We start from the raw sequence: 24,750 nt of genomic DNA on the forward strand, positions 1-24,750 counted from the left end.
GCAGGATTAAGCAACGGAGACTGAATCAGGATGCAACACAAACAGTGAATTAGTGAAATTAACGCCGCTTTTAATAGTATTCCAGTTATAACACGGCGTGTCAGCTTAATCTTGTCTGACAGGCAGATTGATGCATGTCCGTTGCAAGGCAACTGGATTTCGACATACGATTTGGTCTCAGGACGAATGTAAGTGACCGCACACTACACGTGCTGCCAACCAGAGACGTTGCTGCAAACTGCTGGTACACTGAAGCGCATGCGCACATGAACTGAGTGCTTACCACAAAACTACTTTTCATGTACAATTCTCTTAAGAGACTTCACAATTGCAACTCTCCTTTAAAAAAATTACTTTAAATGATTTTGATCATTTATAGCCCTTTGGAAACTGAATGATTCACACAAATTACTTACACACTACAAACCTGTAAGTCTTTGAGCCTTTTGGAAATATCGGAAAATTTAACACATTTACGCATCTACAGTCTAGATCTTGTGCACTTCAATATCAGAGAGTTATTCTCAGTCAATCGTTGAATCTTTCTGGTCTTCTCATTCTTCTGACAGTTCTGGTTTCTTGGACTGGAGTAAGCATCTCTTTTGGTGGTGAGTCTAACGGCTTTTCTGCAGACTCATCTGCTGGGGTGTCTTCCAAGAATTCTTTCTCCAAGTTTTCTGCAAGTGGCGCCTGTTTCTTCTTAATCGTTGACCTACTGTTTCCATGTTAAAAGATCAAGGTGTATCATCCTTGGTTATAAGATCAAGGTGTATCATCCTTGGTTATAAGATCAAGGTGTATCATCCTTGGTTATAAGATCAAGGTGTATCATCCTTGGTTATAGCCGCAGGTTTCCATCGACCAGCTTGTTGTACATGGACATCTTCTCTCTCCTTCAATTTGGGCAGAATTTTATCATCACTGCTTCTGTTTCAGTTGTTTCTCTTTCGTCTTCTGATTAATTATCTTTGAATCAGCTGTCGACTCATGCCTATTTGAGCAGGCGAAGCAATGTCATCTATTGGAGTGTTCCTTTATTCCAATGATTGTGGGTTCAAATACGTTTTGCCCCTATAACTTTCCTAGATTTGTCAGCACCATACCCATGCTGGAAAGCCAGAAACCTATGATTGTGGGTTTTGAATCCAGGTTCGCCCTGATTATGTTTCTAGGTTTGTCACCATACCCGTGCTCATTGGTTATAAACATCTGAGACCTGCATCACTTTGAGCTTTCCTCCCACATTAAGCTGACACGCCGTGATGTAACTGTAACACTGTTAAAAGCAGCGTTAAACATAACTCACTCACTCATCTTCCCCCTTATCTTTCAAACTCGGACGGGACGGTCTAGTGGTCAAAGCGTTCGCTCGTCACGCTGAAGACCCGGGTCCGATTCCCGACATGGGTAAAATGTGTGAAGCCCATTTCTGGTGTACCCCGCCGTGATTTTGCTGGAATATTGCTAAAAGCGGTGTAAAACCATACTCACTCACTCACTCACTCAAACTCGGACCTATGTACAGTTTCAAAGTTTGTTGTCATCTTCTCCACGAATCAGCTAATCTAGTCTATTTCTAGTGGAGGGCGAAGATTTTCGATGATGATGCATTGTGTGCTTGCCACACAACTACTCTTAATGTAAATTCCCGTAAGAGACTTCTACTGAATACTGCAGTGTTCTTTTTGTGGAGTGGAGGGATGGATGTCTTCAGTATTCCGTATCCAAGGCAACAATTTCTAAAATAAACAAACATGTTTTGTAGAAACAACTTCCCAAGAAATAACATAACAAATATCCTAACATATATGGAAATAATACATCATAAAATATTTCATCATAATTTACCATATGTGTGTCCTTTCTGTTCATCTTAACAGTACTAGTAGTATCGGTAGATCTAACAATTCTCATTACCATGATTACCCTACATTCCCATCTTCAAGCATTATTCCAACCCCTACGTTAGGTCCGAATTTGATACAGTGCTATTAAATCTACAGGTAGCCTAGCTCTGCACTGAAATCAATTTTACGAAAGATATAGTTTAATGCAAGTATATTTAATTTTGTTTTTTTTAATAAGGAAATGGTAGTGGCCAGTCAAATCCATAAACTGAAAATTTAAAGTGTCACTTTACCATATGTCTTCCTTGACATACTCCCCTTCCACAGACACATGCATCTCACCCCTGGAGGAGAAACAAGACATTATCAGACACATATCTCGCACATGGAGGAGAAAAAAGACATTATCAGAGACATATCTCGCACATGGAGGAGAAACAAGACAAGTACATTTCTATGTTGTTTGGCTTCTAATCCTACATAATAATCTGTTGTGATGTTTGTAGGCCCTTTTGATCATCTTAATCAATCTGGACAGATTTTTTAGTCAAAATGACTGAAATATTTACACATTTTATAAATTGCCTGAGAGAATCACATTTTACAAATTGTCGGTAATATATACACGCTTACAAAGGAAAAGACCTGTGAAAACAACGTCTATCGCGCATTGAAGAATTTCCCAACCCAGACGTAGAGAAACAAGAACGAATCGATTCAAATGAAGGAAAACCAAATTTCAAATACCATTATTGCAACCTACCAAATTTATGTGTATAAATTTTAGGCAGCTTCCTTGGTCGAGGAATGTATCCGTGAATATCCACACAAAGGAACAATATCCTACTCGCCTGCAGCTGTACAAAGAAACTTATTCGATGTCACGTGTCTCTGTAACAATCAAATATTTTAAAAGATATATATCGGTTCCACAGACACATGCATCTCACCCCTGGAGGAGAAACAAGACATTATCAGACACATATCTCGCACATGGAGGAGAAAAAAGACATTATCAGAGACATATCTCGCACATGGAGGAGAAACAAGACATTATCAGACATATCTCACCCCTGGTGGAGAAACAAGACATTATCAGACATATCTCACCCCTGGTGGAGAAACAGGACATTATCAGACATATCTCACCCCTGGTGGAGAAACAAGACATTATCAGACATATCTCACCCCTGGTGGAGAAACAGGACATTATCAGACATATCTCACCCCTGGTGGAGAAACAGGACATTATCAGACATATCTCACCCCTGGAGGAGAAACAGGACATTATCAGACATATCTCACCCCTGGTGGAGAAACAGGACATTATCAGACATATCACACCCCTGGAGGAGAAACAGGACATTATCAGACATATCTCACCCCTGGAGGAGAAAAAGGACATTATCAGACATATCTCACCCTTGGTGGAGAAACAGGACATTATCAGACATATCTCACCCCTGGAGGAGGAACAAGAATTTATCAGACACATATCTCACCCCTGGTGGAGAAACAGGACATTATCAGACATATCTCACCCCTGGAGGAGAACCAAGACATTATCAGACATATATATCTCACCCCTGGAGGAGAACCAAGACATTATCAGACATATATATCTCACCCCTGGAGGAGAAACAAGGACATTATCAGACATATATATCTCACCCCTGGAGGAAGAACAAGTATATTATCAGACATATATCTTACCCCTGGGGGAGAAACAGGGACATTATGAGACATCTATATCTCACCCCCGGAGGAGAAACAGGGACATTATCAGACAAATCATACTCCTGGAGGAAGAACAAGTATATTATCAGACATATATATCTCACCCCTGGAGGATAAACACGGACATTATCAGACATATCATACCCCTGGAGGAAGAACAAGTATATTATCAGACATATATCTCACCCCTGGAGGAGAAAGAGGGACATTATCAGACATATATATCTCACCCCTGGAGGAGAAACAAGGACATTATCAGACATATCATACCCCTGGAGGAAGAACAAGTATATTATCAGACATATATCTCACCCCTGGAGGAAGAACAAGTATATTATCAGACATATATCTCACCCCTGGAGGAGAAACAGGGACACTATCAGACATATATCTCACCAAGTCAAAGGATTACTTCTCTCCATATTTTGAATGTTCTTTGAATGTGTATTACAGTGACATGGTTACCTGAGTTTCCCTGTCTCCTCGCCGTTGTGGGTGAGCACACACTCGAAACACTGGAAGTCTGGCGAGAACTGATCCTTCAGAGAAACCACACACTCACCTGTAAACATACACAACAATATAGTTAATAAATCATTACTTACCATAAGACTCATCATCGTCATCACATCCCCAGACATGTTATCATATAGGTTCCAGAGAGATGCTACTTACCGTAAGACCCATAATCGTCATCCCATCCCAAGACATGTTATCATATATGTTCCAGAGAGATGCTACTTACCGTAAGACCCATAATCGTCATCACATCCCCCGACATGTTATCATATAGGTTCCAGAGAGATGGTACTTACCGTAAGACTTATTGTCATCACATCCCCGGACAGCTATTAGTATGTGCTGCCCCTCCAGATAGTCCCTGTCTCCGAACATCGGCCGCAGCTTCAAAACAAATTGTTTTGTTTTGCTTGTGTGTTGTTTAAACACACTGAGCAATATTCATGCTATATTACACAGTCTCTAATTAATATAGTCTGGACCAGACAAACCAGTGATTGATATTGTGAGCAACATCATTTCCATTGCGGATACATTGACATGCATCAGCCAAGTTACTGATCCTGACCAACAGATCCGTTAGTCGCCTCTCACAACAAGCTTGGGTTGCTGTCTACAAATTCTAACCCAGATCTTCTTGGAGATAATAGTAAAGTGTACTGTGGCACAAATCAGCTCATACCAAGACACAATCAGCCAGTACTATGCCACAAGCAGTCAGTACTACGACACAATCAGCCAGTACTATGACACAAGCAGTCAGTACTATGACACAAGCAGTCAGTACTTTGACACAATCAGCCAGTACTATGACACAATCATCCAGTACTATGCCACAAGAAGTCAGTACTATGACACAAGCAGTCAGTACTATGACACAAGCAGCAAGTACTACGACACAATCAGCCAGTACTATGACACAAGCAGTCAGTACTATGACACAAGCAGCCAGTACTATGCCACACGCAGTCAGTACTATGACACAAGCAGTCAGTACTATGACACAAGCAGTCAGTACTATGACACAAGCAGTCAGTACTATGACACAAGCATCCAGTACTATGCCACAAGAAGCCAGTACTATCACACAAGCAGTCAGTACTATGACACAAGCAGTCAGTACTATGACACAAGCAGTCAGTACTATGACACAAGCAGCCAGTACTATGACACAAGCAGTCAGTACTATGGCACAATGTAGCTCATACTAAGACACAATCAGCCAGTACTACGACACAAGCAGTCAGTACTACAACACAATCAGCCAGTACTATGACACAAGCAGTCAGTACTACAACACAATCAGCCAGTACTATGACACAAGCAGTCAGTACTATGACACAATCAGTCAGTACTAAGCCACAATCAGTCAGTACTATGACACAATCAGTCAGTACTAAGCCACAAGCAGTCAGTACTAAGCCACAAACAGCCAGTACTATGACACAAGCAGTCAGTACTACGACACAAGCAGTCAGTACTATGGCACAAGCAGTCAGTACTATGGCACAAGCAGTGAGTACTATGACACAATCAGTCAGAACTAAGTCACAATCAGTCAGTACTATGACACAAGCAGTCAGTACTAAGCCACAAGCAGTCAGTACTACGACACAATCAGCCAGTACTAAGCCACAAGCAGTCAGTACTATGACACAATCAGCCAGTACTACGACACAAGCAGTCAGTACTATGACACAATCAGTCAGTACTATGACACAATCAGTCAGTCCTATGCCACAAGCAGCCAGTACTATGCCACAAGCAGCCAGTACTATCACACAAGCAGTCAGTACTATGCCACAAGCAGTAAGTACTACGACACAATCAGCCAGTACTATGACACAATCAGCCAGTATTATGCACAAGCAGTCAGTACTATGACAAAAGCAGTCAGTATTATGCACAAGCAGTCAGTACTACGACACAATCAGCCAGTACTATGACACAATCAGCCAGTATTATGCACAAGCAGTCAGTACTATGACAAAAGCAGTCAGTATTATGCACAAGCAGTCAGTACTATGACACAATCAGCCAGTATTATGCACAAGCAGTCAGTACTATGCCACAAGCAGTCAGTACTATGACAAAAGCAGTCAGTACTATGCCACAAGCAGTCAGTACTATGACACAATCAGCCAGTACTATGCCACAATCAGCCAGTACTATGCCACAAGCAGTCAGTACTATGCCACAAGCAGTCAGTACTATGCCACAAGCAGTCAGTACTATGACACAATCAGCCAGTACTATGCCACAATCAGCCAGTACTATGACACAATCAGCCAGTATTATGCACAAGCAGTCAGTACTATGCCACAAGCAGTCAGTACTATGACACAAGCAGTCAGTACTATGACACAATCAGCCAGTACTATGCCACAAGCCGCCAGTACTATGACACAAGCAGCCAGTACTATGACACAATCAGCCAGTGTGACCACCCACAGTTTTTAGGGGGAGGGGGGCATGGATGGGTGGCCCTATCGTCTAAGGCGACACAATTTGCTCTGCAGAGTTGCATCCCTTGTTTGTGCCATTGGCAGGTTTTAGTTCCAGGAAGAGCTGTATTTCTCATCACACAGGACGTACCTGAGGCAGTTGGTCAGCATGCCATTCCAGACAAGAGCTGCTTTTGCTCTTGATAAACTTACCGTGACCAAACCATCAGAAAAAATCAGAACCACGTCACATGTCAGGTAAAAAACATTTGTATAATAAGAATAAAAACAGAAGCACCTGTATTATACTATTTCAAACTTGTGCTTAGTTTCACTTCAAAATTTGGACTCTGGACTATAAATTGGGTTCGGGACAACCAGCCATTTGACACATCCATTTTCACACACATCCAGGGGAAAATAGTTGTAGATACAGTAAGAGTTGAGGTGAGGTGGAATGGGGTTTAACGTTGCGTCCAAGATGATTGCACTTATAAAGTGACGTGCGTGCGTGTCTGCGTGTGGCTGCTTGTACTAGTCCGGACTGATGCCGATTTATAGTGCTAGCCCACTGAGGTACCATGCCGCAGTTTAACATGAATACCCCACTCAGACACAGTATACTGACTCCGAGCCGACCAGTCCCTGCTTTAGCCCCTTAATGCCGAGCGCCAGACAGGGTAACAACAAGTACCATCTTTTAACGTCTTTTGGTATGACGCGGCCAGGGATTGAACCCCAGACCTTCCGCTCTCCGGGCAGACGCTCTACCTCTAGACCACGTTTGCTGGAAGTTCGACACAATCAGGGATTCGACACATCCGAGTTAGACACAACCAGGGATTTGACACATTCGAGATCGACACAAATGGGCCCAACTGTAGTTTGTTGTTGTTAGTTGTTTAATGTCGAGAACAACAACAATATTCCATTTCTTCCGGATACATAGGTACAGTGACACACAATCAACCATGTCACTGTTACTGACAAGTATAATTTGCTGGGATCTATCCTAACCTGGAATTCCCACATCTTCCCGAGGCAAGGGAGTTAACTGACTATAAAAGTCCGGTTTCAACCAGGATGGTATTCTGAAGCTATTAATTATGGAGTCGACTGCAGGATTTGCTTAACAGTGTCAACAGATATTTTCCAAATCTTTTCATGTTTTTAATCAAGGTGCTCATGTGATATGACGCACTTTGCGAAGTAAGACCTGTTTTATTACAATATAAATCTTGATTATTGATAAGATCATCTTGACTAGGCACCACCATCTTGTTTGAAGCAAATGCAGGTGGTATGAGAAGTGGAACCTGAATGAGTGAGTGAGTGAGTGAGTGAGCAAGTGAGTGAGTGAGTGAGTGAGTGAGTGAGCAAGTGAGTGAGTGAGTGAGTGAGTGAGTGAGCAAGTGAGCGAGTGAGTGAGTGAGTGAGTGTGTGAGTGAGTGAGTGAGTGAGCGAGTGAGCGAGTGAGTGAGTGAGTGAGTGAGTGACTTAGGTTTTACGCCGCTTTTAGCAATATTCCAGCAATATCACGGCAGGGAACAACCGAAATTGGCTTCACTCATTGTACCCATGTTGGGAATCAAACCCGGGTCTTCAACGTGACAAGGAAACGCTTTAACCACTAGGCTACCCGACCGCCCCTGAGTGGTCAGTAGAAGGGACATAGAAGGGACACAACTCAAAATAGCCACTGGTGGTGCTATGATCGGTCACAGAAATTCAAGCCTAGTTTGGCAAGGGTGGAAACGGGACTTTCATAGTGAGTTCACGCCCTTGCCTCAGGAAGATGGAATCCCCATTGGGTGACAAGTGACCCCCCTAGGGTGTTCCTGATATATTAGTGTATAAGGACTCACCTGACAGACAGCTGGAACAGAACTCCAAGATGAAGTGTTGCCGGACACACGTCCGCACCTGAAACACAGCAACATACATCGGTAATTATCACCTTTAATTTAAAAATTAACCACCTAAATCTGGTATAACTGACCATTTATAATATCTTCCATACAACATTATTCAGCATACTTGGTGACGATTAACAATCAAACAAATGAATTCACAAACTGAACCAAAGTTGACCCGAGATCATCTGTGAAGTAGGTACACACTTCACCACAGGGCTGGTTGGTTTGTTGTTTAACGCCGCACTCAGCAATATTCCAGCTATATGACGGCGGTCTGTAAATAATCGAGTCTGGACCAGACAATCCAGTGATTGACATCATGAGCATCGATCCACACAATTCGGATCGATGACATGCATCAACCAAGTCAGCGAGCCTGACCACCCGATCCCGTTAGTCGCCTTTTAAGACAAGCATAGTCACCTTTTATGGCAAGCATGGGTTGCTGAAGACCTATTCTACCCCGGATCTTCACGGGTCTCACCACAGGGCTCAGGGATGAAAACATTCTGTGTTGGGGTTAACTCTGAACAATATTCCTGTTATATCACTGCGCGTGTCAGCTTGATCGGAGGACAACCAGAACTGACGACATCTTTTACCACTTTGATGAAACACATGAGCACGGGTATGGTGCTGACAAGCCAAAAAGCATAATCAGGACAAAGCTGGGGTTTGAAACCACAAATATTGGTTCCTGTTACGCCTAAGGGACACAACTCTACACAGAGACACTATACACATTAAAGGGAGTAACCAAAAACATTTAGTTAAAATATAAATGGACATTTTCAAGGATCACTTTTATTTACGAAAAGAAAAGGATATTTTTCTCTTTCAAAACTATATTGGCATGATTTTATTGTTTGGCATTACTGGACCATAGTCAAGTTCAATTTTAACACCCCCATCCCTGAGGGATAACACCCAACCCGTGTGTAGAATTATGCTCTAAATATTCACAGAATCCTACTCTACCTGCGCCTCAATTCTGTTAAAGAGGATTTTAATGCTGGAGTTCTCTGTGAGCATGGCCTGGCTCTGTACAAACTGTGACGCAATCCCGACTGTGAAGGACGCGAACACAGGTCGGTGGTCACTGTTCAGCAGGTTCTCCACACTTCCTGAAACAGTAACACCCTCAAAATGAAACAAGGCGGGGAAAGTTTAAAAACTTGATTCTCAAGCAATCCCTTTCCAACTATTGGTCAAAAGTCGTAGCACCAAGAGTGTCGTAACTCGGATACTTTAATAGGATGAGATGGGGTGAAATGGGGCTTAATGTCGTGTTCAAGATTATTGCACTTATAGAGCGACATGCATGCATGTATGTGTGTGTGGCTGCTTGTACTAGTCGATACATACTCAACAACAAAAGTTCCTGTGACACCAATATTTTAGTGTATTTTTCAAACAAGTAAAGTTTGGTTTTCAATATTGTAGTACATGTATGGAATCAAGTCACAAAAACGCAACTGCTACAGAAAAGCATGCATTCCATGCAAAAGTTGACTTTTATGCACCCAAGAATGCGTATAAAAACATGTGCATTAACGGGATTCCATATGCATTGCTTAGCATCGTGTTGACAACAACCTATCAGAAAAAAAACAAAATTACGCAATTATTCAACATTACAAAATGCCACGCCTGTCCGAAAATGACCGCCTGCGAGCCATTGGTATCCTTGAAGCAGGATCGAGTCTACGTGATGTTGCAAGACAATTTAACGTCCACAGAAATACCATCCTTGGAGTGGCAGGCCACGCGTAACCAATAATCGAAGAGACAACTACAAAATCGATTCCAGCCAGCAACAGTGACTGCAAGAAGCATCCCTGGCCTTCGACGAATATCTTCACAAACCGTACGTCGCTGCCTCAGATGTGCAGGGATTGTTGCCAGAAGACCCGCCAGACGTCCCATTTTGACAGGAAACCACCGTCAAGCACGTCTACAATGGTGCAGACAGCGTCTACGCTGGACGGCCATGCAGTGGGGACAAGTTCTACTCACTGACGAGTCTTGTTTTCACCTCAGCCACAGCGATGGACGGATTCGAGTGTACCGACGTCGAGGTGAACGTTACGTCAATCATTGTGCCATGGAAGAAGATCAGTTCATGGTATGGGGTGGGATTACAGCAAGACAGAGGACCCGTTTGATAGTGGTAGAGGGAAATCTCAATGGATAGCGCTACCGCGACGAGATCATCGGCCCTGTTGTTCTACCGTTTTTGCGTCGTCATGGCCCAGGCATTACCTTTCAACATGACAACGCCCAGCCTCATATTGCTCGACTTGTTCAGGATTCTCTACAACAAAACAACGTGAATGTCATCCGCTGGCTGGCTGGCTCCCCTGATCTCTCACCAATTGAGCACATGTGGGATGAGATGGATTGGCGCCTTCGACGTCAACCACATGTTCCACAGACACTCCAGGAACATGCTGCAGCAGATATGGACAGATATCCCACAGGACTTTGAGCGATGCCTGGTCCATTCCATGAGATGAAGATGTGTTGCTTGCATCGCAACCAGAGGTGGACAAACATGCTATTGATTTGTAATTGACATTTTGACATGTTCATATTTTTTATGAAATCATGCATTTTATGAAGTAGTATGGCAAATTAAACCATTTGAACACTTACAGGAGTCTTTTATCTATTGCAAACCGAAATTGTTTCAGATTTGGTAAAAAACATAACTTTGCATTAAATCTTATTCAATGTCACAGGAACTTTTGTTGTTCAGTATAGTTCCAACCCATAGGATACCATGCCACAGTTTAACATGAATGACCCACTCAGACACTGTATACTCTACCACACAGCATAATGCCAAGTGCCAGGGAGGGTAACTAAAAGAACAATATATTAACATATTTTTTTATATGACCTGACCAGGGATCGAACCACAGAAGTACGCTCTCCAAGTAGAAGCTCTATTCACCAGACCACGGAGGCAGTCGATAGTTTAACAGAATGCAACCCACCGTATGCGTTGTTCTCGATGAAGGTCCTTGGGTAGGAATGCCAGAGTACTCGGTCACACCAAGACGGCACATTGATTATTTCCCGAAACAACATAAATTGAACCATAAGGAATATGTTAGGTACAGGAAAACCCTGCTCTTGACGCTGTTGATATGAACACGAGAAAATCTACATAAAGAACACCATACACATGATACATTAACCCCAATTTCATTAAATCAGGGCGGTCGGGTAGCCTAGTGGTTAAAGCGTTCGCTCGTCACGCCGAAGACCCGGGTTCGATTCCCGACATGGGTACAATGTGTGAAGCCCATTTCTGGTGTCCCCAGCCGTGATATTGCTGGAATACTGCTAAAAGCAGCGTAAAACCATACTCACTCACTCACTAATTATAATCAGATCTTAGTTCTCGCTATCACTAAACAAAAATCTGAGGACATAAGTAGATAATAAGTAAGAAGTATCCATCCTCAAATCCTCATTTGATGACGTCACAAGAGCACCTAGTAACCCCACGTGACTGATGACGTCACATAACCTTGACCTTGAGGATGGGGGTGGGGGTGGGGTGTTGTCAATGTCATTGCCTCATTAATATGCAGAATAACTCATTAATATGCAAATGTATGCATGACGTCACAGGTCAATTAGGTTAATAAAGGGTCAACTGACCAAATGCAATCATGCAATTAATGACTTGACCATTCGTTAACCATAGAACAGGGGATAGTAATGAATGTCCCTATATGGACATGTTACTACGACCGGGGTTGGGTTTGGTCTTGACTCACGTGGAATGGAATGTCATTGTGAGACCATTTTGGCGCGAGAACATGTGGTGAACATTTGAACCTTTTGCTTTGGAGACATTTCTCTGTGCACATTCGGTGGCCGGCTATGTGTGGTAGGATTAAAAAAAATGCCCAGGAACAGGTTCATGTAGAAAGATCTCCCGATATTCAATTACATTCATTAAGGGTCAACTGACCGGATGCAATCATGCAATTAATTACTTGACCATTCGTTAAACGTAGAACAACACGTGTCTAAAAACAAGATGGCGGACGTTGCCATGAACGCTCACGGGCTGTCACGTGTCCTCGGTTTGAATCTCGCGCCTGACCTACAAGTCAGTTCTATGAGGCCCCATTCCACATCTCAGGCTACGTTGATCCATAAGTGCAATAACTCATTCATTGTGAAATATAATCATGACGTCACAGGTCAGAAAGAGTAATGAGAGGTCTGTTGTTCCAATGCAAGAAGGAAATGTGTTAATGAGTCCTTCATTAAGTGAGAACAAAGCATAGTAATGAGTGTCCCTATATGGAAGTGGCTACTACGAGGTTCAAATGTGATTCACGGGGAAAGGAATGTCATTGTTAGACATATTCCATTGATGCATGTATTTCGTGTAGTTATGACTGTCACATGTGGCAAAGAGGGGTGTGAGTTGAATTTCCATAGAAACCACATGTCCAGTTCTTAACTCTTCTAGTGTTACCTCTTATAAGTTCCTTTTAACATTCAGTTGCCATGACAACTAAATAAAAAAATAAGGGTTAACAGTCTTGACTCCAAGAGGTCAGCTCTGAGAAATATAGAGTCGGTATCGCGAAACCCGTGTGTTGAAGACTGCAAAGTATGCCAGTCTGGTCTGAGACGTTTTAATACTGTAAAATTACATTCTTTTTCTAAAAGTTGTTTGGAGTTCAAAATGTCCATTCAGTTTCCTTTTTTCAATGGAAAAATACTCGTTTAACCCATACCCAGAATCATTTTCATGAGAAAAAAATAGAGTGAAATAACGTAGTTTAGTGGATAACTTCTAAGAGATAAGATTACTTGAGCATTCATTAACAAAGAACAAAGGATAGTAATGAATATCCTTATATGGAAACTTGGGTCTCCAATCCCTCATTAATATGCAAGATAACTCATTAATGTGTACATGTATAAGTGATGTATCAGGTGAATTAGATGAATACAGGGTCAACTGACGAGATGCAATTTACTTACATTAACAAAGAACACTCGATAGTAAAGAATATCATCATATGGAAAACTTGACATCGCACGCGAAATGGAATGTTATTGCGACTGAATTTTGACGCCTTTTTGTACCTTTTCTCCATGCTCATTCGGGGAGCTGCGTCTGCTGAGATTATCAGCCCAGGAATAAGAGTGTGATCTATGTCCATATGTGTTATAAAACTCAACGGTCGTGTTGAGTGACTGACATTTACACTCTAACCTTGCTGACAGATAAGACGTCCGTTTTCAAAATGAAGAGAGTTTCAGAGGATATATTTGGACCTACAGTCATTTTCACAAAGCATAGCAAGACCAAGTCGAGAAAAACATGTCGGAGAAAATCAATGGCATCAAAGGGGTCGCCGAAGAGACTGGTTGCATCTAAGAAGAAAAAGATGACAACCAAGAAAGTGAAAATGACTATACTGAAAATGCAACCCGTGTCGAAAGTAAAGGCTGTTGTGAAACGAATCCGACCTGCCTTGAAGCGTCGCATTGCTGAAGGAAATAAAAGAATGCTTCAGACCCCCTCATCGGGCACTTGTATTTGATCACTATGGAGGTTACCACCTGTTCAGACTGAGACAAGAGTTTTACGCGAAAAGATAATCTACAGAGACATCAGAAGCAGGTGCACAGGTCAACTCAAGACTATCCTTCTCTTCTTCCTCCTCTGGATAAACACCCTCCTCCTCCTCCTCTGGATAAACACCCTCCTCCCCCTCCTCCTCTGGATAAACACCCTCCTCCTCCTCCTCCTCTGGATAAACACCCTCCTCCTCCTCCTCCTCCTCCTCTGGATAAACACCCTCCTCCTCCTCTCCTCCTCCTCTGGATAAACACCCTCCTCCTCCTCCTCCTCCTCCTCCTCCTCTGGATAAACACCCTCCTCCTCCTCCTCCTCTGGATAAACACCCTCCTCCTCCTCCTCCTCCTCTGGATAAACACCCTCCTCCTCCTCCTCCTCCTCCTCCTCTGGATAAAAACCCTCCTCCTCCTCCTCATCCTCCTCCTCTGGATAAACACCCTCCTCCTCCTCCTCCTCCTCCTCTGGATAAACACCCTCCTCCTCCTCCTCCTCCTCCTCCTCTGGATAAACACCCTCCTCCTCCTCCTCCTCCTCCTCTGGATAAACACCCTCCTCCTCCTCCTCCTCCTCTGGATAAACGCCCTCCTCCTCCTCCTCCTCCTCCTCAGGATAAACACCCTCCTCCTCCTCCTCATCCTCTGGATAAACACCCTCCTCCTCCTCCTCCTCCTCCTCTGGATAAACACCCTCCTCCTCCTCTGGATAAACACCCTCCTCCTCCTCCTCCTCCTCCTCTGGATAAACACCCTCCTCCTCCTCCTCCTCAGGATAAACACCCTCCTCCTCCTCCTCCTCCTCCTCCTCCTCCTCCTCTGGATAAACACCCTCCTCCTCCTCCTCCTCCTCCTCTGGATAAACACCCTCCTCCTCCTCCTCCTCTGGATAAACACCCTCCTCCTCCTCCTCCTCCTCCTCCTCCTCTGGATAAACACCCTCCTCCTCCTCCTCCTCCTCTAGATAAACACCCTCCTCCTCCTCCTCCTCCTCCTCTGGATAAACACCCTCCTCCTCCTCCTCCTCAGGATAAACACCCTCCTCCTCCTCTGGATAAACAACCTCCTCCTCCTCCTCATCCTCAGGATAAACACCCTCCTCCTCCTCCTCCTCCTCTGGATAAACACCCTCCTCCTCCTCCTCCTCTGGATAAACACCCTCCTCCTCCTCCTCCTCCTCCTCTGGATAAACACCCTCCTCCTCCTCCTCCTCCTCTGGATAAACACCCTCCTCCTCCTCTCCTCCTCCTCTGGATAAACACCCTCCTCCTCCTCCTCCTCCTCCTCCTCTGGATAAACACCCTCCTACTCCTCCTCCTCATCCTCCTCTGGATAAACACCCTCCTCCTCCTCCTCCTCCTCTGGATAAACGCCCTCCTCCTCCTCCTCCTCCTCCTCCTCTGGATAAACACCCTCCTCCTCTGGATAAACACCCTCCTCCTCCTCCTCCTCCTCCTCTTCTGGATAAACACCCTCCTCCTCTGGATAAACACCCTCCTCCTCCTCCTCCTCCTCTAGATAAACACCCTCCTCCTCCTCTTCCTCCTCCTCCTCCTCCTCCTCCTCCTCCTCTGGATAAACACCCTCCTCCTCCTCCTCTGGATAAACACCCTCCCCGTCCTCCTCCTCTGGATAAACACCCTCCTCCTCCTCTTCCTCCTCCTCCTCCTCCTCCTCCTCCTCCTCCTCCTCTGGATAAACACCCTCCTCCTCCTCCTCTGGATAAACACCCTCCCCGTCCTCCTCCTCTGGATAAACACCCTCCTCCTCCTCCTCCTCCTCTGGATAAACACCCTCCTCCTCTTCCTCCTCCTCTTCCTCTGGATAAACACCCTCCTCCTCCTCCTCCTCTGGATAAACACCCTCCACCACAACCAACACCTCCTCTTCCTCCTCCTCCTCCTCCTCCTCCTCCTACTCTTCAGGAAACCTGTGTCGAAAATAAAAAAGCCGCTGTGAAATGAACCCAAGCTGTCTTTAAGCATTGCATGGGTGAAGGGTATTAAAGAATGGTTCAGACCCTCTTATCGCGCACTTGTATTTGTTCACTATGGAGGTTACCACCTGTCCAGACTGTGGCAAGAGTTTTGCGCGAAAAGATAATCTACAGAGACATCAGAAGCACGTGCATAGATCAACTCAAGACTCGTCTTCTCTTCTTCCTCCTCTGGATAAACACCTTACTCCTCCTACTCCTCCTCTTCCCGATAAACACCCTCCTCCTCCTCATCAGGAAATATCTCCACGTTTGCTTTCATCTCGGGAACACCAGCGACACGGACGATTCAAGTTCCTTATACCCTCCAATACCATCGTTGTTGGACCCAGTGGATGCGGAAAGTCGGTGTTTGTCTTCAACCTATTACGTCGTGGATTCGTTCAACCCCTGCCCGACTGTATTGTCTGGTGTTATACTGTGTGGCAACCGCTTTACGATAGCATTCTTCAAACTTTACCTCAAGTACGGTTTGTGAAAGGAATACCTTACAATCTCGAAGATGAAAACTTCTTCGATGCCCGTAATCAGAACATGATGGTGTTGGATGACTTTTTGTCTGAAGCAAAGAATGACAATCGGATTTCCCGTCTGTTTACCCAAACCTCCCACCACAAAAATGTCATTATATTTTTGCTATTGCAAAACCTCTTCCCGAGAGGTAAGGAATCTAGGGACATTGCTCTAAATTCTCATTATGTCACACTTTTCAATTCGCCAGTGGACAGACAGCAGGTGAAGTTATTCGCCAGAAGAATATTTCCTGAAGACATTGGTAAATTTATGACTCTTTATGAAAGGGCTGTTGAAACCCCTTATGGACACCTTACAGTGGATCTCAAACCCGGTACAAGTGAGAAGAATAGATTACACGTCAACGTCTTGACAACCAGCGACAATCAACCTGATCACAGTGCTTCACAACAACAACAACAACAACAACAACAACAACAACAACAACAACAACAACAACGGGTAAAAGATGTCTCTCTAGCATTAGACGTGCAGACAGCTCCTGACATTCGTGCTGATCACACTTCGAAAGAAAGGTCTCTAAGCTCTGAAGACGACGACGTTGAAACAGCATCCATCTCGAGTGACGACACAGGACCTTTTACCATGGCCACTGCGTGTACTGACTGCGGCGTATTGATAGACAATATGCACGATCTACAGCGACATATTAGATCATGGTGTCCAGCAAACAACAACTTGAAATGCAAAAGAAAATGTCTCAGATACGAGAGTGACGACAACGGTGACGACGATGAGGAACGACTTCCTGAACAGAAAGGTGGAGGTCTCGCTGTCAAACGTCGTCGCTGGAAGCCGCCAAACACCGACGTGGATGCGGAGGAGTGGCAAAATGTTGGTTTACAACGCATCTGGAATCGTGTGTACAACATCAAGCACGACGCAATGAAACTCAAGAGGAAAAAGTACAGACAACAGGGTCGAACAGAAGAATGGATTGACAGAAAAATGAAACAGATGTGGGAAAGCGAATTGACCGACAGTCTCAAAAGTGTCATAGAGTTCTCCCAATATTTTAGACAGGCGCCTCTATTTCAACCCATCCTAGACAGCCTGAGCGATATGGATCCTGGCACTGATCAATCTATTATCAAAAACAAGATCGCTCGTTTCACGAAAACTGTGATGAAAGACATTCTGACTCGTGTAGACATACCTGAAGCAGATAGTGACACTGAATCTATCTCAGCCGCCGATGATGGCGATGACGAGCAGAGCGAGCAAGAATAAAAACCTTGCTCTCGTGTTACAACCCTTCAGTTGAGATTTTGTGTTACCCAAAGCAATGACACGGAAGAATCGGTCACCGAGTCGAGGTAAAGGAAGAAGATTTGGACTTATCCATGTATTGAAAACAGGACCTGTCATTAAGTCAAAACAGATTTCTCTAAATGATAGCTCCCTGGCGTCAAAGAAACGCCTGGTCGTATACATCAGGAGACCGGTCAAGTTGGGACCTCCGGGACGCAAACATCTATAAATGTCACAAAGATGGTCGTCTCCATCAGGTGCATCTGAGTGGTGTATTTCATGTCGAGATTAAACACTTCAAACATTTCTAAAATCATTGAACCGTCAAGGTTTTTAATCATTTTGTAAATCGTTGAAATCACTCGAACTCTACTCTTGTAAAGTCAACACTCTGTGCTGTTAATAAAAGCCTCATTACAGTTTATATTTTGTTGTTGTTTTAATTCATATTTCTATGATGTCATACATATGGTCAATATGCCTCTGGAAAGCAATTATCTCTACAAGCCGATCACACGACAGTTCGCTTGTGGTTTTTTTGGTTATTTTTTTTTTTAGTATCATACAGTTACTAACAAGAACTTGTCTATAGTAAAACCACACTGTTAACACTTCAATTCAACGAGAACTGTGAACCTACAGTGAGTGAGTGAGTATGGTTTTAAGCCGCTTTTTAGCAATATTCCATCAATATCATGGCGGGGGACACCAGAAATGGGCTTCACACATTGTACCCATGTCGGAAATCGAACCCGGGTCTTCGGCGTGACGAGCGAACGCTTTAACCAATCAGCTATATGACCGCCCCTCCGTACAGATTCACATCATAGATCTATCCAACTTCATTCGAGGTGCTCTGACGTCAGCACTTACAAAAAAAAAGGAGCTCTTTTCAACAAATTGTCACAGGATAGGTTTTCAATAGCCTATTTAGGCTGAAATTTGATTGTTAAAACGAACAAATGTCCAGCTTGGCACTCAAGGGGTTAAACTTTTGGAACTATATTTAAATGAGAATCTTGCGTGCCCGGAGACGTTAGAAAATTGGAATCTTTGTAAAACGGTTTAGTGTTAAATATTATTGTTTAATCACGTTTGTATACACGCAACGAATAAATATTATTGATGTGAGTGTATTGTCATTTTGTTTCTTTTTTAACATATACCCAACCTGATACAAAACAGTCAATTAACCTTGTGATATTCGCTGCAAGAGGTTTTGAGTTAAAGGTAATGAACGCTGTGATGTGACATGGTGAAATAATAGAAAAAAATATACAATAATTGGTATCAATAAACTTAAGAAATTTTGATTTGGTAAAATACAATGTATAACACTTAGCATGGATTTTTAAAATTTGCCGACTCGCAGACGAACTCGCATTAGTCTTTTCGTTCAAAATCGAAATGGATATATTTATTAAATCCAAAAAGTATGTACGGATGTACAAGTGCTATTCGATAACTAAACTAGGGAAAGATGCATATGAAAATCATGCACATGTTGCTGAGATGATCTCCTGACTTCTACATACTCTTTGGACGATATTAGACATAAACACAATTAACGAAAATTATTCTTATCACTGCAAATTAACACGAACATACAATCATACTGTAAGTAGGTCAAGGGTCAGATGCATTCGGGCAGTGTTTGAAGTAAAATGCTCGAATTTCAACTCGTGAAATAGTCGTTCCTTGGTTTCTCCTTTAATTACAACTACTCTGAATGAGGCATAATAGACACATACTTTGGAAGACATCCTCTCTCCGACTTTAATTTCTCGTGCAAAACACTGTATTCTCCCACCGAATATCATGTTTCCCACTTGATTTTGTTATAACACACAGAGGTGAAGTTTCCAGCTAACACCCCATGCTCTGAATTAATTTCCAATAATTATCAAATTGACTTCCAAGTTATCAGGCAACGACCATTCCGTTGGCTAGCTATCGCGGTATTATAATATGTAATTAGCAAACAATGGTTACATGGTCAGTTTGAAGTTAAAACTATCATGAAATATTACACAATGATTTTGCAAATTCATGCTTTGCAGAGTTAAAGGATATGGTTGTAAATTTCACACAGGCGAATTGGTGTTTTTTCATATAATTAGTGTTGTTCTTTTACAAAATTATATTCTGATATTCTTAGTATTCATCATGCCTTTATTGAATAGCACGTGTATAGTAACTCATACCATATGTGAACTTTCTACAACGGAGTGGAGCTGTGGTTAACCAACCCCCTCCATTCATAAGCAGGCTCACGATAAATGGCATGTGGTGACCTCAATTTCAGGAGGCTCTCTAGTCAGTATTTTACAAAACAGCGACACGGACAAAACAAGGTGTTATGTGTATAACATATACCAACTCATTCGGAGTGTTGTAAAATAAACCTCACTTGTTACCATATAAGCAATATGATCTACTGTTAGATGCGTCGTCAACTGTGTACATAGTACCCTAACTAAATATGAAAATAGTACTATGCCCATTGAGTGGTGTAAAGAAGGTGATCACGTGACTCCCCAGCGAATATGTACTTGGTGAAGCTTGCGTTGAATTGATCATCGGGTTATCTTCCTGACCACTAACAGAGGACACAATACACCAAACGATTAATCTTAAGGTTTTAAAAAACTAATCATGCTAAATTCAGAATATTTTAACTTTATCTCGAGTCATAGAAATGTATCATGACAAGGGTTAACTAACACTATGCTAAGATCACCTTTTTAAAACCTTAAGATTAATCGTAACTGTTTTGTAAAAAGAGATAAAAAAAAGACAATATAAGAATACATTGATCGATGTCTGACTTTATTAAAGAGCACATAGGTAAAGGTAACTACATCACTATGTCTCTTCATTATGATGGTTCTTCAATGGGACGCCATTTGTGGTGCACACATCCTGGAACAAAAGGAACATTGAATTTGTACATGTACTCTTTTTTTTCCTAAATGTGAATTCGTTGGACTCATGATAAGATAATAAACTCAATGAAGGTTTATTTTCATACACATCATACATCATGCAGAAACAGACTATAACATCTACAGCCAGGAATCGCAATGCCATAGCATGTACCCAAAAGTTGTGCGCCGCTCGCACAACAAAGTATAGTCTGTATCAGAAATCACTTTGTTACACTTCATAAAAAGTAAATTTTCATAAAATCACTATGAGTGTACTATTTCTTGCTTTGTAAAATGTTTAACGAGTGATGTTTTATCAACAACAACAAAAAAGAAGAAGAAGAATTATATCTGATTTCTGTTGGGTATTAAACTCTACAAAAGGATTGGTAAAATAAGAATCTGTTTTAAGTTTAACTGTTAAATAATATGAATTATTTTGTCAAAAGCATGGTGTACAAATGCATACATAACATTACAAAAATACTTTACACAAATATGCATTAGAGGTAGACAGATGAGAAAGAAAGAAAAAAGATGTCAATGTAACTAATTACATATCAGTAAATAATTTGTAAAAATATTTAGATTAAAATTATTACTCACCTAAGACGACTCTGACACAGCAGCACGTGACCTCCATTCTTCTCATTCATTCCGTCTTCAATACTGTGAGCAAGGTTAGAGTGAAAATGTCAGTCACTCAACACGACCGTTGAGTTTTATAACACATATGGACATAGATCACACTCTTATTCCTGGGCTGATAATCTCAGCAGACGCAGCCCCCCCGAATGAGCATGGAGAAAAGGTGCAAAAAGGCGGGAAAATTCAGTCGCAATAACATTCCATTTCGCGTGCGATGTCAAGTTTCCATATGAGGATATTCATTACTATCCATTGTTCTTTGTTAATGTAAGTAAATTGCATCTGGTCAGTTGACCCTGTACTCATCTAATTAACCTGATACACCACTTATACATGTACACATTAATGAGTTATCTTGCATATTAATGAGGGATTGGTGACCCAAGTTTCCATATAAGGATATTCATTACTATCCATTGTTCTTTGTTAATGAATGCTCAAGTAATCTTATCTTTTAGAAGTTATCCACTAAACTACGTTATTTCACTCTATTTTTTCTCATGAAAATGATTCTGGGTATGGGTTAAACGAGTATTTTTTCCATTGAAATAGGAAACTGAACCGACATTTTGAACTCAAACATCTTTTAGAAAAAAGAATAGAATTTTACAGTATTAAAACGTCATATTCCAGACTTGGCATACAGACTTCAACACACGGGTTTCGCGATACCGACTCTATATTTCTCCGAGCTGACCTCTAGCTAGAAGTCAAGACTGTTAACCCTTATTTTTTTATTTAGTTGTCATGGCAACTGAATGTTAAAAGGAACTTATAAGAGGTAACACTAGAAGAGTTAAGAACTGGACATGTGGTTTCTATGGAAATTCAACTCACACCCCTCTTTGCCACATGTGACAGTCATAACTACACGAAATACATGCATCAATGGAATATGTCTAAGAATGACATTCCTTTCCCCGTGAATCACATTTGAACCTCGTAGTAGCCACTTCCATATAGGGACACTCATTACTATGCTTTGTTCTCACTTAATGAAGGACTCATTAACACATTTCCTTCTTGCATTGGAACAACAGACCTCTCATTACTCTTTCTGACCTGTGACGTCATGATTATATTTCACAATGAATGAGTTATTGCACTTATGGATCAACGTAGCCTGAGATGTGGAATGGGGCCTCATAGAACTGACTTGTAGGTCAGGCGCGAGATTCAAACCGAGGACACATGACAGCCCGTGAGCGTTCATGGCAACGTCCGCCATCTTGTTTTTAGACACGTGTTGTTCTACGTTTAACGAATGGTCAAGTAATTAATTGCATGATTGCATCCGGTCAGTTGACCCTTAATGAATGTAATTGAATATCGGGAGATCTTTCTACATGAACCTGTTCCTGGGCATTTTTTTTAATCCTACCACACATAGCCGGCCACCGAATGTGCACAGAGAAATGTCTTCAAAGCAAAAGGTTCAAATGTTCACCACATGTTCTCGCGCCAAAATGGTCTCACAATGACATTCCATTCCGCGTGAGTCAAGACCCAACCCAACCCCGGTCGTAGTAACATGTCCATATAGGGACATTCATTACTATCCCGTGTTCTATGGTTAACGAATGGTCAAGTCATTAATTGCATGATTGCATTTGGTCAGTTGACCCTTTATTAACCTAATTGACCTATGACGTCATGCATACATTTGCATATTAATGAGTTATTCTGCATATTAATGAGGCAATGACGTTGACAACACCCCACCCCACCCAAAGGTCAAGGTTATGTGACGTCATCAGTCACGTGAGGTTACTAGGTGCACTTATGACGTCATCAAATGTGGATTTGTGGATGGATAGTTATCCAAAGTTATCTACTGACATACCATTACGGGTCACGTCAGAACGACCTTTCATCCAACCAATCAAAGCGTCGCTTACCAGATTAGGAAAGTGAAAGTCAGAATGTTTTTTCTAATCATGCAACCATGAAATATTTAGCATGGGGTATTCCGAACGACAGTTACTGGTTTTATCTATTAGCCGTTCAAGAATGTTCTTGCCTATCAGTTTTATTATTTTTAATCGAGAATATGTCAAAATATGTTACGAAGCCTAGTCGCCAGTTTGAAACTAGTGTCGTAAAGCTCGTGAAAGCTGCCTTCTGATTGGCTAATGTCGATTTCTTGTCAGTCATTTCATTGGTCGGTCAAAATTCGCGAAAGGTCGTTCTGACGTGACCCGTAATATGATGTGCTCAGATCTTTGTTTAGCGGTAGCGAAAACTAAGATCTGATTTTAATGAGATTGAATTAATCCAAAAATTTGTTAATTTGGACGATTTTAGTGGGAAGTCTACAGTCCGGATAAACAACGTTTCAATTTAGTTGAAGAGTTTAAAGTAAAGGAATCTGCAAACAACTGCCTGAAGTACGAGGCCACTATGTTATAGACCCTGCTACCAACCCACCCCAGTCATCTTGACCTTCTTCCAGTCTTACCTGCAGCCAGGTATCCCTCGGTACAGGCGATAGGTCGGCATGAAGTTGATCTCGCTCTCATCTGAAACATACAGGACTCAGCTCTAGAAATATTTGAGAGTGAGTGAGTGAGTGAGTATGGTTTTACGCCGTTTTTAGCAATATTCCAGCAATATCACGGCGGGGGACACCAGAAATGGGCTTCACACATTGTACCAATGTCGGGAATCGAACCTGGGTCTTCGGCGTGATGAGCGAATGCTTTAACCACCAGTCTACCTGACCGCGCCAGAAATATTTGTGAATATTTTGCTTTATTTGAATGGTGAAAAAGAAAGAAACACAATCGACAAATCATATTTTCCTAATGCCATACAATTTTTCCAATTGTCTTACAAAAAGCACCTTAAAAAAACCTAATGAACAATATCATCAAAAGGAGAAACAGACATGACAAAATTTAAGCTTCCTCAGTCTGGCAATTTCAGAGACTAAAATGTTATTCTTGTTTGTTTGTTTGTTTGTTTGTTTGTTTGTTGTTGCTCTCAGCAATATTCCAGCTTTATGACGGCGGTCTGTAAATAATCGAGTCTGGACCAGACAATCCAGTGATTGACATCATGAGCATCGACCCATGCAATTGGGATATGATGACATGCATCAACCAAGTCAGCAAGCCTGACCACCCCATCCCGTTAGTTGCCTTTTACGACAAGCTTAGTCACCTTTTATGGCAAGCATGGGTTGCTGAAGACATATTCTACCCCGGATCTTCACGGGTCTCACCACAGGGCTCGGGGATGAAAACATTCTGTGTTGGGGTTAACTCTGAACAATATTCCTGTTATATCACTGCGCGTGTCAGCTTGATGGTGAGG

The 24,750-nt window shown here is 42.3% G+C and overlaps 1 pseudogene; it reads right to left on the reverse strand.

Annotated features, from left to right (window-relative positions):
* Nucleotides 1–838: 838 nt before the first annotated feature.
* LOC139449031 (phosphatidylinositol 3,4,5-trisphosphate 5-phosphatase 2-like) overlaps nucleotides 839–24,750 on the reverse strand; it is a 29,571-nt pseudogene continuing 5,659 nt past the window's right edge.

This window comes from Haliotis cracherodii, unplaced genomic scaffold (genome assembly GCF_022045235.1).
Source record: "Haliotis cracherodii isolate W230 unplaced genomic scaffold, xgHalCrac1.p SCAF_7, whole genome shotgun sequence".
Taxonomy (NCBI): Eukaryota; Metazoa; Mollusca; class Gastropoda; order Lepetellida; family Haliotidae; genus Haliotis; species Haliotis cracherodii.